The sequence below is a fragment of the Marmota marmota genome, unplaced genomic scaffold (assembly GCF_001458135.2).
Source record: "Marmota marmota marmota unplaced genomic scaffold, marMar, whole genome shotgun sequence".
NCBI lineage: Eukaryota > Metazoa > Chordata > Mammalia > Rodentia > Sciuridae > Marmota > Marmota marmota.
Window position 1 is genome coordinate 21,413,530 of NW_026000142.1, and position 11,983 is coordinate 21,425,512.

Sequence of the window (11,983 nt, forward strand, 5' to 3'; positions counted from 1 at the left end):
CATCTCCCGTCCTGCCCCCCCCCCTCTGGTGCTATCAATGCCTATTCAGTTTCATTCACCCTTTCAGCCTCCTCCCTATGAACTCACTCAACTCACAAAGGTTCTTTCACCCCAGGGCCTCTTAAATATTCAGACCTGGGCACTAAAGGACTGGATTTATTAAAGCTGCAATCTGCCTCATCTCCCTGAGTCCTTCATTTTTGGGAGTTGTCTCCTAGGCCTGGGTCTCCTGAGCAGGCAGTTGGTAGAGAGAGGAGCTGTAGGTAGGTTATCAGTGATGCCCTGGGATTCTTCAGGGCTTTTTGTCAGAGGCAAGGCGGCTTCTGGTTCTGATAACTCCATTCCTCGTACAGGGCCCCAGGGTGCTTTGCCATTTAGGTACGATTAAAAGCACTTCTCAACCTATTCCCTCTAGTTTAGATTTCTGAAAGCAAGATGACTCGTCCCTCTGGACCCTCAGGCAGACGATGCTGCCACTGAATGCATACCAACAAAAAGCTGTGGGGTTGGAAGTCCCTAAGTAAAGTAGGGGCAAACCAATAAACCTACTGACTGATCTTTTGCTTGTGACTGGAGCATAAGGCAAATAGCAAATTAGAGAGGGACTCTAGCTTGGCATTAAGGACCTTGGAGAAAAGCAAAGGCTCTTTGAAATGGATATAGCATTTCACCGGTTTCCAATGGAGAGATTTGGGGACTGCAGCAATGTGATCAAAAGACATAGAATATGTCAGGGCTGGCAGTGGCATTCTGTACCAGTTTCAGATTTGTTTGAGTATTTTTGAGACGAACACTTGAAATCTCCTTTGTTAGAAGACAGAAAAAAATTACTATTAGGAGATTATGGGTGGGTCTTTGCTCACCTATTTAAGATTCTAGAATGTGTTTGTCCTGTTTTCTAAGATTAAAATCTAAGTGCCATCACTTAAAATATCCCTGTGACCTCCTCCTCAGCTGGAGAGGTCACTGGGGCCAAGCCTGACTCCTTGTGATGAGGTCAAGACATTGGGTATCTAGATAGATAGCACTTTCCTAAAATGTATATTCCACTGATCTTTTTAAGTGAATTTTAAACTGGAGAAGACAGCATGTGCCTATCTTGTTGCCATTGATTTGCTTTCTTCTTCCTATTATAAGTTATATTTCCTTTAGTTCTATATCCGCTTCCCATTATCTTGCTTCTCTCTTTCAAATAATTTTTGTGGGATTTTAACAATCTCCTAGTGGGTCTTGGTGGTTAATCCTCTGAACCTTGTGCATTTACCTCTTTCAATCCATCTCTCTCTTTCTTCTGTTCCTTTAATTATCACTATCACACAATTCTACATTTTTTCATTTATCTAAATCTTCCTTGTGCTGTATGTTCCTATTTCTTGCCTCTTCTCAGTCCTCTGAGCTGCAGTAATTGTCTGTTGTTTCTGGAATTGACGGCACCATCATGTTCACTGTTCAACATCCTTGCTGTTCTAGGGCAACTGTCTTTCTTCACAGCCCCTTGAGGCCCGAGACTTCCATACACATAGTCTTTCCCTTCTCCATCACATCCTGTATGTACTGTTTATTTATGTGCACACCTACTTGCCATTGTGAAGTCTCAAGTCTGCTGAGGCCAGGAGTGGTATGGTTATATCATTGTCGTAGCCCCTTTCAGAATCTTGCAGAGGGCTGTGAGTACATTAGGCATTTTTCAAGTGTTTAAAATCAAACTATCTGCTGAGGTATCAGAACTAGTTCCATATATTGTCTTTGAGTGGGCAGCCATTTTGCCACCTCACCCAAATCCACATCTCATCTCCTTGATTGCTTTAGAACGTCATTTCAGCTGGAGCCAGTGTCCTGGTGTCTAATAGTCCAAGGAGAGTGATTTCTGTACTCTTGTTTTTTTCTGCTTCCGAATTGGATTGCTAGTTTTGCTGGCTTGGACACACATAGTGTTCTGTAGCACTTCTTCTTTCCCACTCCCAGTTTTCTAGTTGCTGCCATTGGGTTGACTAACCCTGCCTCTCATGGTGGTGTTCTTCATAATGTGTCTTCCATTAGCACAGCGCAGATTGGGCTCAGTCCACCAGAGGGATTAATTTCAGGGTTTTAAGTGCCTTTGAAGATTGGTCCCTAGTTGGTTTTGTTTTAGCACCTTTACTATTATTCAGGCTTTTCTGAATATCTTCCTTTCATACTAGTTTGTGTATTTTGATTCGTTGAAGTGTTTATGTGGATTTTTTTACTTAGGGCTATATGTTTTTTCCCCTCCTGTGGTCGACCTTGTTGGTTGTCAGATTATTTCTTTGCTGGAACTAATTTTAAAATCAATTAGAGAGCTTTCCCTTCATCTTTCTCTCTTTATTTATGAGATACTGATTGCAGAGCTACCTATACTGTGTTTAGATAAATTACCTTTTTAAAATTTTTTTATTTTGCATAACATTTATATTCAAGGCAAGTTTAGTGCAGTCAGCCAGTGCTTTGCATTTTTTTGCAGGCCAGGGCTGTAGGTTTCATTCCTTGGTGGGCTAATTAGCTTTGGACTGGGAGAATTTTGTTCAGTTCAAAACCCACACATTTAAGTTCCTCATATATTATAGGCCCTTATGGTTCTGGGAACTTATTTTTATTAGTAAGGTGTTTATAGATTTAGGGACTAATGTCTGATCCTGACCAGCGGGTGTTGAGGTCAGCAGGTGAACTTTAGATGGGATGATGGATTATGGACAAGACAGCATTGGTTCATGCTACTGTTTCAGCAAAGGCTTTTCAGAACTCAGAATAGAAGGGGAAGCTGAAGGACACAGATGTTTGCTTCTTTCCCTAGCAAATGACAGGCCTATTGCTTAGGCATATTTTTGATGTCACTTTTCATTTCAGCCTTTCTTTGAAAATCTGAGGCCAATTTATGGGTTGTTCACATTCTTACAGTCCTTAATCTATCCTCTACTGTATACTTGCCTGTTTTGGGCTGTAGATGTCTTTGCCTGGTTCAGTATCTTACTGGTGGCTACTGGGTATGGTACTATTTCTAATAGAGATTCTAAGTAGAATCTCTGTGCAGTGTGGCTTGAAGACATTCTGGAGACTTTGTTTTCCCTATCTTTTCATTTCTCTGCTATAATATAATTAGTTTTGTAATTCCCTTCATCCTTGTTTCACTGTATTGGCCCTGAGTGAGACTAAAGAATATACCCTTTATGTGGGGGAATCTGTTGCATTTTTGGGTTTAGATGTTGGCCGCCAGAATTTGGTGGCTTCTGCTGAACTGATGTTTCTGGAGACATCCACATTGGATGCCTATAGTTTCTAATTTCTGCTTTTAAATATCCTCCCCGCCCCCCTTCTGCCTTTTTCCCTCTCCTCTACTCAGTTTGATTTTTCTGGGTCAAGTAAATTTCTCATTTCTTCAGATCTGTTGCTAGCTAGCTGCCTAGAACATAGTTGATACTCGAGTATTTGTTATATAATGTCTCACTGCATTCTCATTGGCCAGCTTTATTCCTTGTTCATAACTTTAAGGATACAGGATGGGCAGGGTACACTTGGTGGTCCGATTCTTCCACTGGACTGTTCCCTGGACATTTTTCTCATCATTACCAGCAAGACTGGGAGGAAGGCTGGACTCTCATTTTGTAAGGTGAGTTGCAATTAGGAAACAGCCACATTCTTATTCATATGGAGCTCCCTTTAGCATCTGCTTCTCCAGCTGGAGGGGCTTGTTTTAGACTGACAAGCTTGCAGGAGCTGTAGGTGGAGCTGTGTGGAGGGCTGCTGATGTGCCACGTGCCTAGGGCTCCCTTTTCAGCCTCTGCTTCCTCAGGCTCTGGCTTGAGGCCCAGCCCCTGTGGATGTGGTGCCCGCCCTGTTCTTATTGGACCCTCTTTACCTTTTACTGCAGCTGCTGCTGTGAGGGAGTGCACTGTGTTCTGCATGGCAGAATTGGCAGACAGTGCCATTTGCTGGTCTGGCCATTGGGACATCCAAAATTATTAGGCCAGTTTGTACTTTAAGAAGAGAGAGACTTGACATCACTCAAAGCAGCTTATTCTATTCATTTCTTCTTCCTTATGAAGAGGAAAGAAGTTATCCCAGTGCTTTGCTATTCCTTTCAGTGTATATTAAGCCACCAGCTCAGGATTTTTCTCAGGAAAATATTTAAAGTTCCTCGCTGCCACATGAGCCAGGTTTGAGCCCTACTCTGGTTTGCCTTAGCAGTTTGCTCAGGGTGGCCGCCTCCTTGCTTTTAAATTTTGTGGCCTCACTCCTTTTTCTCTTACCCACTTCTAGTCCTCTTACAAAAGGGATTGGTTCCTTCAGCCTGGACACTCCTGTTTGCATACCAACTTATGGTTCTTTAGGACCGGGTAATAGCAGAATTCAGGGAGATGTAGGCTCCTTGGTTGAGAAGCCATCGAGCTGTTTCAGTTTGTAACAACGTTTGGGCCCATTGTTATGAGTCGATATCCACCAGGTATTGCAGGACAATCATTGGGCTGTTGAAGAGATAATGTCTCAATCCTGAAAGATTTACTTTAGTCCCATGGGACCCCATATTGTCGATGGAAGCTGACAGACTGAAAATTCAGAGTAATAAAATCCCACATCTTTTCATATCGCACCTGTGTCACCTAGTAAGAAAAGAATACTGAAAGCTGAAGCTGATTGTGCTCAAGTGTCTCTCTTTGTCTAGGAATATACTCAAATGGGCTCTGGTGGGACCATGCTCTCTTCATGCCCTTGTGTCCACCTCAGAGCTGGTGAATTGGGAGACTTGTGGCCCCATTCTGCCTTCCTTTCCCCACTTCATGATTCTCAAAAGTTTTGCTTTTTTGCTTTGTGTTTTGATTTGCAAATATTTCTGACTTGTAAGAGTCTAGATATGTGTTCTTGCTACTTTTGTTTTCATTTAGATTTATTTGAATCCCCTTCCCTATCCTGCTCTGTGACTCCTTCTACTTCTACCTTCCCTCCTGGAGTACAGAGGGAGTTTGTAAACATTGATTTGAATGAGGGTCATTCCTGGCCAACACAATTTGGTCATTCTGTTTCTTGTTACTGTAGACCTTACAAAGGAGCTTATTGCTGTCCTGTGTCTCCCTTGATTTGTGTTGCTCTTAAAATCTTTTTGTGCTGCATTTTGGATGCTGTGTGAGTCTGCAAATGAATGAGTGCTTAGTATTGTTGAAATTGACTATTGCCCTTTAGCGGTCTTGCTGTGGGTTCAGCTAGAAAGAGTGGCATCTTGAACCTGAATTCACTACTTAAAACATGGACAAAACTACATTGTTCTCTCTAGTTTTATTGAACAACATCATTTAGTCTGTTTATTAAATGCAGCCATGTTCTCAAAAACTATATTTATCTAACTTAAGACCAGTATCCTTCTGAACCTGGAATATCTCATGTCAATTGATGTCTCAATTGGTAAAATCTCTAAATCTGTATCTCAAATTTCAAAGATACTGATTTGAAGAAGCCCCCTCACCATTGCTGGGGAGTCTTGCCTTTAAACGAGTCTGCTTGGGTGGCAAGGCTTCCTCATTCTGGCTTGTTTGTGATGTCAAGTTTCAGTCTTGGCGTTTATCATTAATGGTGGGAGGTTCAAAACTCCTCTCTTTGAGAGACTGCCAGGTTTACTTCCTTGGTGCTGTGGGAGGAAGCAGGCCTTCAACAATTGCCTCTCCAGATACATTTTTTGGTTTCTTCTTCCCTTGTCAGGATTAATACAAGGGACTGAGAAAGTTTAGTTAGTTCTATTTCCCTTTTTCGCTCTTGACACTGTGTTTTCTTCCTAATTGTAATGTACTGGTCTGGTTACTTCAGGGATATGAAGAATGGTAGTAGAGGTAACTGATCTTCTTAATTCAGCATGAGACTTGGAGTACATAAAATCATCAGGAAGCAGTTTTGATTCCCATATACATACTTGTATACAGTTGGCCTTTTGTATCCAAGGGTTCCATGAATTGGAATTTTTTTTTGAGAAAAAAATTTGTGTGTTTATTAGAAATGTATAGGCTTTTTCCTTCTTTTTCTTCTTCCCCTGCCCCCTTCTTTCTGTTGGGATGTTGAATATTGAATCTCAGGTTCTTGCACATGCTAGACCAGTGCTTTACCACTGAGCTATATCTCTAGCCCCGGACTATTTTTTTTTTCTTCTTCTTCCCCCATGTCATTTATTCCTTGAGCAATGGGAATGCAAATACGATGCCATTTTTGTATAAGGGGTTTGAGCATCTGGAGACTTTGTTATCTGCAGGGAGGTCCTGGAACCTGTTGTTTGTGGATAAATTGAGGGATCTTTTAGCATCAAGAACTGACTTGAAGTTCTGAAGCTGGAGAGTGAGGACTCGTTGCTATTTCTGGCTCCTATTTGACCTTGGTATATCTCTCTTTTACCTCTGTCCCTTTCCCTGCTAGGAAAATGATGCTCATATGTACACTTCTGAGGTATCCCCTGATGCCAAGTTCTACAAGGGCAAATCATTTGATTGTTAACTGTTAGATTCACTGCAAATATGGCTGCCCAACATTATTGCTTCTCATTTGTGACAAATGAGCTGCAAGCCTTCTGGGTTTACACAGGACTACTCTGAGGACAAAGATTAAGTGGATCTCTGTTGGTTCCATATATTTTGATTGAATAGCAGAGTTGCAGTGTGTATTCGGGGTCTGCCACTGACTGCCTCTGCCTTGTCTTGTAATTTCTCTTCCTTCTCCTCTAAACCCTAGCCAAATGCATATCCTTGTGTCCTTTGGTTCTCACAATGAACTACTTCTGCTCTAAAGTAGAAGCCAGGTCAATTTTTCTTAGGGTGTAGTTCCTAAGCTATTTGTGTGAAGATCACTCTGATTGGAACCTGGACTGTTCATTTTTGACAACTGCCAGGCGCTTCAGCTTGAGAACCACTGTTTTAGGTTGTTGCTCTTAGGAGTGGAAGTGTTAGGGACTTACCAAAACTATCTTTCTAGAATTTTGTCTCTGATGTGCCATTTTTCTTAGCCAGATTTAGATGCAATGATATCTCTGCTGTTTCCTGTGTGAACCCCCAGGTTGCAGAGGATTCTACCGAATGGAGACAGGAGAATTCTTCTTCAGAGGACAAGGCTCTGTAGGGGAGAGTAGAGTTTCTTAGGGTTCATAACCTGCTATTTAAGCTGATGCTGAGGTAGCATGGTATTTGTGACTTCCAGGATGAATTTTACTTTTTAATTACGAGAGAGGGTCTATGAAGTGGTGCCTTGTTGCATCAGGGTTCATACCTCTTGTGCAGTTCTACTGAGTTGCGTATAACAGAGAATAGAGTACAGGTTAAGGAATGAGCTTGCCTCTGGCAATGTACAAGAAACCTTTCAGTGGTTGGGAGAAAATGCAGTGTCTAGAGAGAAGTCAGCAGTTCGGGACATAGCCCCGCAAATCCTCAGGTGACTCCTGAATAGTGATTGATGCACAAAAGGAGGCCATGCAGGGTATGTGTTAGGCTGTGGCTCTGTATTAAGACTGAGGAGGAGGGAACTTGTCCTTTGTTAAAGGCTCACTGTAGGTCTTCTGCTCAGTTCTGTTCAGGACCAGCTCTGAGCCCTACAGGCTGAGAAATGTGGACTGTTAGACTGATGAACTGATTTATGCTAAGTAAATACACAAAGATGTGATTTAAAAGTCAGTTTGTGGTTTTATTAATTTATGATGCGAATTCCAACTGCCAGATAGACAAGAATGTTCTGATGAGCCAAGGGCATTCTCTTTCTTGTGGAGGAAGTTTGTTTATTATTTATAGCATCTGAAGAAAGGAGGTGGCTAGACACTGAAAAACGCTGTGGCAACACTGGGTACCTGCATGGCCCAGGCAGGGCACAAGGCCCTGGACATCTTATTTAATCCTCCCCCATCCCAGTTATACAAGTGTGAAAACAGAGGTTTGGGTGATTCTGTAATTTGTTAACAGTTTCTTCTCTTCTAAATGGAGGAACTGGGGTTTTAATTACTTCCGAATGTGCTGTATGAACTTGGATGTTGCCAGAGTGGGTTGGTGGCCCTCTCCACTATTGGGTGGACTTCCGCATGCTCCTGTTTTTCAGAATTCCTGAATTGCTTTTCTTCATTATTTCAATATGTACTTTCTTGTTTCAACATTTTTACAAAATTAAAATATTTCCTGCAACCATTTTTGGAGGCACCATGATTTACTTTACTGTAATTTATTTTTCTAATGGGTATTTAACCCCATGTAAGTGGATCCATCTCTCTTTCTCCCTCCCCCTCACACACACACACATGTGTGTGTATATATATGTGTGTGTGTGTGTGTGTGTGTGTATACACAACATTCTCCTTTTTTTTTTTTTTTTGCAGTGCTGGGAATTGAATCTAGAGACTTGTGTGTTCTAGGCAAGTGCTTTACCACTGAGCTATCTCCCCAGTCCACTGTATCTCTTTAAATAATCTTTTCTCCTGTATGAAGTTTTCCTAGCAATAATTTCACTATTTAGAACAGTCAGACTAATAACCTATGAAGAAATTGGATTCTCCTTTTTAAACAGTCTCAACGCTAGTCATTTTTGTGCAGGTTCCTGAGCCCTGTGTTTCTAGACAGTTCATTATCAGTTTAATTTCATTCTTCTCATACATTAGCTCATATTAGATATGTGGCTTGTGTTTTGGCTTTCATCTTTACATTTCTCTATTCTAGAATATTTTTCCTGATTACAAATGTACCATTCATTTTATAGATTTGGGAAAGTTTAAAGAAGAAACTATAAATTACTCAAATCCTATTACCCAGAGGCAGTATCACCACTGTTAATTTCTCATGGCCTTTTCACCAGCTTCCCTGGTCATGTTTTGTAACGGAGCATTTCCCTTGGCCTTTAAGCAATTTTCTAAAACAGAAATTTTAATGGTTGTGCAGCTTTTAATAATATGGACATACTATGATTTATTTATTCAGTTCCAAGCTATTTTTGGAGATATAAATTATCTTCAATTTTTATCATTATATCTTTTCTTAAAATGAAAATTTGCCTTATAGTAGAAAGTCTGAGCAGTTCCATTCAGATCAGAGGTAGCCCTTGGGCAAGTTATGCTGCAGTCCACCATAGAACATTCTTATCACGGATACATTCCCAGAGGAGCTGATATTTAGTCCTGCTGGCAGTATAGTCTCTAATCACCTAATTCCTTATCTATTTGTGTTATTTAGAAGCAGGCTGGGATCCAAGCCCCTTGTGTTTTGTTTCCAGACTGGCTCCCTCCCTTGCCAATAGCTAAACTTGCTGCTTTTGATATAAAGGGTAGAGGACATAGGTGAGTCTCTTAGGGTCCTTGGCTCTTTTTTAGCTGTCCTGCCTGGGAGACTTGCTAAGATGCTTGCATGGGAATGCAAGTTCCCTGGTGGCAGCTTCCTGAGTGCACCTGCAGTTTGCTTTGTTCTGGTCCATGTGCTGCTCTGTCAGGTACTAGCACAAAGCAATGTGCTTGTGTTTGCACAATTACACAGTGGATTATTGCACCCCATCGTGATAGAAACATTTGCTCCCACATAAGTGTATATAAAGCAATTATATTTAATTAACGTGAAATAGCAGTAGTGACCAGTAGGTAGGAAATAACCAACCACTGTGTCTAGTTTAAAGAAATATAGCACACCTCTGCCTTGAGGAAGAGGAGGATGCAACCGGTTCAGGGGAGCAGGGATTGAGGCACATGCAGGTCCACATGGCCCTTCTGTCTGCATGTGGAACCTGAACATTGTCCACACAATCTTGTTTGATCTCAAGTGGTGTGGTATTTACAAGGAGTCACGGCTCACGTTGTTGAGGGACTCCATAACTTAAAGTTTGCATCTCAAATATACCATAAGGCAAGAAGGCAGCCATGGGTCAATGCAGACCCCAGCACAAGGTACTATTTATGTTCCATGCCACTTGGCAGTTTGGCTGCTGCTTCTTTACTGGCTTTACTCGTTTGATGCCTCAGGAGTAGAGCGCATACTATAATAATCCAACCCAGAAGTTACAGTAACTCTCTGTGTGGTTAACATGCATATTGCATAATTAGAAGATACTCTCAAATTCTCTACAGTGTTCACATGCTCAATTTTGTCTTCCTGTCTCAGGTTATTTTTATGTGCATACTTGAAGGCTCAGTGTTTGCTATAGTCACATGCCCCATGGCTAAGGACTGGCACCTTTTTGATTACTTCCAGCGCCTTCTTTGAGCCACTGGCCATCTGGCTGTGGTCTTGCCTTCAAAAGATTGTTTTTCTGAAGACTCAGCTCTTTATCTGGGTGAAGTCCAGTCTGTAGGAGGGGAGAGAGCCTTGGAGGAAGGTTGTATTTACCTACTGTTTTTGTATTCAGGTCTTTTTCTTATCTCTCTTCCCTCAGAAAAGATCAGTTCATCACATAAACATGGTCCAGGGAACCTAGGAGACCAGAAGAGGATGGAGGGATAAGAGTTGAGCTATCACAGGGCTGGGATTGTGGCTCAGCGGTAGAGCGCTCGTCTAGCACTGGCAGGACCCGGGTTCGATCCTCAGCACCACATAAAAATAAAGGCATTGTGTTGTGTCCATCTACACCTAAAAAATATAATAAATGTTTTTAAAAAAGAGTTGGGCTATCAGACTCTGGCTCACTGTGGGTAGTCACTTGTGTGACCCATAGGTGGTCTCCCACTCTTTTCTTCCCACCTCCTGCAGCTTCCTCCCTGTCCTCTTCCTGGCTCTGGAATGTTTCCTGTAGGAGCTAGTAAAGGGCTTTGGAAGGGCACTCACAGGGTTAGTTGTTTTTGATAAACAGGAAATGTAAGTGGAGATATTTTAATTTGTGCACAGGTGTGTAGCTTGGAGCAACATTGGCTCCCTCTGGTTCCATTCTGATGAAAAGAGCAGTGGGTGTGTGCTGAAATGTGTCTGCAATTTCAGGAAGGGAAAGGATGAGTTCAGGGTTGGGGATCATTTAGAGATACCATGTTGTTTCTATGGGTCCTTCTCTGTGGTTCTGAAGAAGAAATTGGTATCTTGGTCATTTGAAAAGTAATTTTTGCTCATAGATTCCCTGCCACACTTGAGTAACTTTTGGAAAGTATAATATTTTACCCAAATTCCATTAAATACTAGGTGCTCTTTCTATATTCCCTGTACTGTCCTTTTACTGATTAGCAAACTATTTATGTGAACTCAGAAGGCTAATTTATTTATTTTATTGCCCTTTTTAATATCTTGCTTCTCCCTAGTGCTAGGTGCTTTCTGAGGCCCAGACAACCACCAAGATTTTTTCAGTGATAATCATCTGGCCTCCCTTGGCCTGCATCCTCAAGGGGTTGCTTGAAGGTTTCTTGGCTTTAATGAAGCCTCTGGCTGTTCCACACCATGGGTGGATGGTAATAAATTCATTGAAAATATCCTCACCAAGGGACAGTGTAACTCATGTGAGGGTGTAAGGCGGATTAGTAGCTAAGACTCAGCAGGAACAGCCACAGAAAGATGTAGAAATGAAAATGCCACGTATCAAACTGGACTTGATCCTTTTGCTCTGGAAGCCCCTTTCTTGTCCTGAGTCTGAGGGTTTCAGACGAGGTTAAATTCCTGGCCAAAGTGCTCCAGACATTCATAAGCACTTGGCTCTGTCTGGGCAAGGGATCAGGCAGTTGCTGATGAACTTCGTCTCTTGAGAGATAGTTCTGGAAATAGCAGGTCTTTTGACCCATGTCTTTAAGACTGGGTCAAAAAAAAAAAAAGTCTGATCAGAAGAGAGTCTTTGAGTGGAGAGACACCCTTGGAATAGTGTTCCTTACTCCTTTATCCTGTTCTTGTCAGTGTAAAACAGCTACACCTCCTCCTTGTAAGCCTGTGCTCAGGTTGCTCTCTATAATTAAATTCTTGTTGCCTGTAAGCATACATTTCAGGTGTTATTTTAAAGTTCACAGCAAAACAGATTTCTGTACTCTGCTCTGAGGGTAACTGGCAACATTTGTTTGTGATGGACACCTTCCCCC

At 41.8% G+C, this 11,983-nt stretch overlaps 1 protein-coding gene across 1 annotated transcript in view; it reads left to right on the forward strand.

Moving 5' to 3' along the window:
* The window catches only part of Snd1 (staphylococcal nuclease and tudor domain containing 1), a 411,985-nt gene that overhangs the window by 74,613 nt on the left and 325,389 nt on the right, over positions 1 to 11,983 (forward strand). The gene's annotated exons all lie outside the window — the stretch shown is intronic.